Source organism: Octopus bimaculoides, chromosome 2 (assembly GCF_001194135.2).
Source record: "Octopus bimaculoides isolate UCB-OBI-ISO-001 chromosome 2, ASM119413v2, whole genome shotgun sequence".
Classification (NCBI taxonomy): Eukaryota; Metazoa; Mollusca; class Cephalopoda; order Octopoda; family Octopodidae; genus Octopus; species Octopus bimaculoides.
In genome coordinates this window covers 24,863,331-24,868,301 of record NC_068982.1, presented here as the reverse complement: position 1 = coordinate 24,868,301, position 4,971 = coordinate 24,863,331, and positions in this window count along the sequence as shown.

Below are 4,971 nucleotides of genomic sequence, written 5' to 3'. Positions count from 1 at the left end.
TATATATATATATATTTATTATTAGCAATATTAGGTATGGAAACTAGTAGTCATCACAGAAATTCAAGGAGGATTATGGGTAAGTAGATTACTCAAGGACAATTGTAGATCCGTACATCACTACTCCTGTAACTTTTAACTTACACTACTACTCCTGTAACTTTTAACTTACAACACTTACATGTGGTTGATTAAAGCTGACTTCCACACTTAAGTACGCTCTATGGCATATTATTAATATTTTGCTTTTCTTAGATCCAGAATTCAAATGTATTAGGTTAGATATTAACCTACTTTTGAAAATGTCGATTAGCTAATTGTAATATCAGATATCTCATATTCAGTAACGTTACTGAATGAAGAGTTTTGTAATTTCTTCCAATTGATGGCTATATCTGAAAATTAACGTAACAAAATCAATGCAGTTCTACTATTAACTGATTACAGAATTTTCTTATTCATCTCTATGTTGGTGAATTAAAGCAAGTTAGTGAAATTGTGTATACATCTTAAGTTGAAATTTAGATAAACCGATCACACTATGATATTACTCAAGTTAAAGACAGCAATATTTCTGGAAGTCTAAATTAATATAAAGATGTACTTGACAGCAATCTCCCATAATTAATCTTCCCATGCATTAGTATATAATTGTGATCATAAATTTCATCTCTTAAACCGATTACTGTATATAGCTATTCAAAAAAAAATATTAGTGAGGAAAATAGGTAAATGAGTCACACTATACGTTAAAATGAAAGAGAAGAGTATCTGCTCTCAATAATATTTTTTTGTTTTTTGTTTTTAATATTAAAAAAGGAATTACCGAAATCCCGCGAAGGTTGATAAATAAATATAAAAATGCATGAAATCGATTGCCAGTTACCTCACGACGTGGAAACAAATGAATATATAATTGTCATTTCTTTACGTATATGTAAACCTATGTGAAATATTAGCGATAAAATTGGGATGTATTTCTTTGAAAAACCATATAATTGCTATCGATTAAAGACTTGTAAATGTAGATTCCAAATTTAGTAACATAGAAACTGCAGTTTTGGAACACTAAAATCCTCAACCAAATACACTGCTTTATAATTCTTTGAAGATTGCGTCGAACATTACAATATCTCAATGTAAAAATACCAGAGAAATTATAATATTGAAAATAGCTGTTAAGATTACTAAAAGGAAAACCCACAAAGAGTGTCACAGGGACACACATATTTACGACGGCGTATATTAAAATTTAGTTTTTTTTTTATCATGAAATATCATTACATCGTATATATAGCACTCATAACTCAGTAGTAATGATTAGCTTGATGCAACATATTATCATAAGTATCTTTAGTCAAATATATATTTTCATGAAAATTCAGTAATATAATTACTCTAGTTATGCCCAGACAGTAAGTTTTATATTGAACAGAAACGCATTGATGATTATGGAAAGTTAAACGCCTATGTGAAAACCACGTACATATGTAAAACGGGTTCACTAAATACGTCCAGAAAAAATATTAGGACACAAATAATTTTGTCAATTTTAGATAAAGAAAACTTACTCTCGCTTTTGGTCGTTGTCTCATTGAATATATCTGCAAATATCTTACTTCAGAATCTGAAAATCTTTTAGGGAAAATTTTCAATTCAAGTTCAGCTGCCCGAATTAAAGTTTAATAAAAAGCGCTCAATAATAGTTTTAAAGGGAATAATTGTTCATATTCTTTTTAAATTTAAATCATTCAACAATAAATAAACAAATAAAATGATACGTTTCAGAGCAGAATGCATAGAAAATACCATGTATGGAAATATTGCCTGTGATGGCAGTTGATTTCGTTGTAAAAGAAATAGGAATCAGTCTATGTTGTACGAGGGAGATGAAACATATTATTGAGCGGGTTTCTCAAGATAAAAGCGATAGAGACATTTTGTGAGGATTGTGGTTTCACATGGACGCAATTTAGGACGAATGCCATCCTTGGTTTTACTTTATTGAACACAAACTAAATTAATATTACTGACTACAACAGCACTTCAGTTTCAGATAACCATAATGAAGTGTACAATACATGATGATTATTTGACTTAAATTTGAAGAAATATATTTATTTAATATAATTTTAATTCTTTAGCTATATAATGTTATTGTTCGGGCCTGCAACCGGATCTTGTTCAAAACTGGGGCACCAGTTTTCATTTATGTTTTATGTAGTGTTTTTCGTACCGAAAGACTTTCAAACTTCGTATACTTATCTATTTTGTGTTATAGAACACAAAAAAAAAGTTTGTATTCGGATTTATTTCATGTAAAAAATTGTCTTATTTCGATAATTTCAACCAATCACTGACAAGTATTCAGCTGTTTACACTTACTCCTTTGGCACTTTAAGCGGTGTAAAGCGTATTTAATCTCCATTACTTCTGACATTTTGCAGAGGCAACACACGTGTGTTCGTTTTCCCTAACCCTAACCCTAATTGACTTGCTTCTTCCCTCAAAAACCATGCCTTGTGCCTATAATAGAAAGGTTTATTAGCTACTGCCAATATGCTTCAGCCATTTTTTGACAAGGAAATAATAATTTTATCACCGCCGAGAATCGTTTGTTTGCGTAGTCAGCACTTAATTTTTACGGCTGAATGGACGTCAGTCATTGGTTGAAATTACAGAAATACGACAACTTTAACATGAAATAACTTGCGATGTACGTTCTTTTGTTAAGAAGACTAAGAGAAAAAGATGTTTTATATGACACATTCTACCAGTGTCCCAAGTTTCAAAGTGTTTCGTTAAGAAAATACTGGTGCCCCCGTTTTGAACAAGATCCCTGCAACCACCTACACTAATGTTTCAGTATTTATCAATTATTTATATTGCCTTCGATAATAACAGCAATATTAATATCTTATAAATATTCACTTCCGAATATTTTACTGCTGATTAGTACTTCTCACACTGAGGCTGTACGCATTTTGGCGCCAGCAGATTTCAAGGACGCCAGCAGAATTCATTGTGGCAGATTCTGATAGTATTTCAAATGGTTAAGATGTGCTAAATATATAGCTTTATGCTATATTGGTAAGTGAAAGATTTTTTCGATCTGCTAGTATACTGTTGAATTTGTTATTTTCAGTGTTAATATTTGGGTGGTCCAAATAAGAGAATAAGTACCAGACTTAAAAGATAAGTACTGGGGTCGATTCATTCGAGAAATAATTCAAGGCGGTGCTCCAACATAGCGGCCGTATAATTACTGAAACAAGTAAAATATAAACGATACAGTCACACATATATGCATATTTGTACGTTGGGGTTCTTGCAGTTTCCATCTACCATCTCCACTCACAAGGCTTTGTTCGGTCTTAGACTATAGTAAAACATATTTGTTCAAGTTGCCGCGCAGTAGCAGAACATTGAACTATGATGCCGTGAAGTAAACTTCTTGCCGTACAGCCACGCCTGTGGTCATATGTTTATCAATCTGTATATATTTGACGGATGATATAACGCCACTTATGTTCCTATCTGAGATTACATAACAGCTAATGGAATATACATCAAATTACAAAACAGCTAATGGAATAAATATGTAATATCTCTCTTCACTTTTCTCATCTGGTAATTTTTTATATCTACATATGTTAATATATTGCTAAGGTATATTGACACTAATAACCTGGTGTAAAAACCTGAACTCAATATACACATGCTTTAGTAGAAGAACACGTAAGTTGAGTATAGAGTGTAACAATAAACTAAATGAACGGCAAGGACATAGGGATGTATGTGTCGATTATAGCAGAAACAGCAGCAGGTTAATGAAGTTCCTTGCACCTACCTATCTACCTACCTACCTACCCACCTACCTACCTACCTGTCTGCATGCCTGCCTGCCTGCCTACCTACATACCTACCTACCTACCTACCTACCTACCTACCTACCTACCTACCTAACTATCTACCTGCCTACCTACCTACATACCTATCTGCCTGTCCACATACCTCGCTCCCAAGCTACCAAGCAACATACCTAATTACCTACCTACCTACCTACCTACCTACCTACCTACCTACCTACATGCATGCATGCATATCTATCTATCTATCTATCTATCTATCTATCTATCTATCTATCTATCTATCTATCTATCTATCTATCTATATGTGTCTATTTGTGTATACTTATGGGTTTAAAATTTTCTACATATGATTTCTTATTAAAACGATTTTAACACGTACCCATGCATAAATAAATAAAAAGATATATCTATACATGTATAGAGGTAGGCGATTTGCTTTCCTTAGTCTGGGTATTTCAATTTACAGTTATAAAAAAGAAACAAATATTCCATAACGCATATTGTAAATATTTTGCGGTATATATCATTGAGACGAAATTCATATTGTGGATATAACATACATATATTTGAAAATGTAAATGAATAATTATGAAAATATTCTGAAGTTTTCTTCATATCAAAAATTTAATTAACTTTAGCCAAACACGAGAAACATAAAGGAAACATACTGATATTTAAATTCAATAAACATCGTTTGAAGTGAGTGGCAATAAAGTGAAATTACGATATAGTTCTTAGAAATTCTAGCATCTAATTATATACAATTGCAACATTTCTCGTAAGTATCTAAAATGATAGATAGGAGAAATTATATCAACTGATGTCTTTTAAAGTTTACGTTAGTTTGTCATCACAACAATTATTAACCGCTGCATATCTCATAAATAACATTATCCGACAACAGAAATCGAAGTGCGAATATGTAGATGTTATATACGATTTAAAATGGAATAGAGCCACACGCGCATTACATACACACTCTAACACCTAAACACACACATACTTATATGCACATGTATATATATATATATACATGATATCATCCATGTATATATATATATACATGATATCATACATGTATATATATATATATATATAT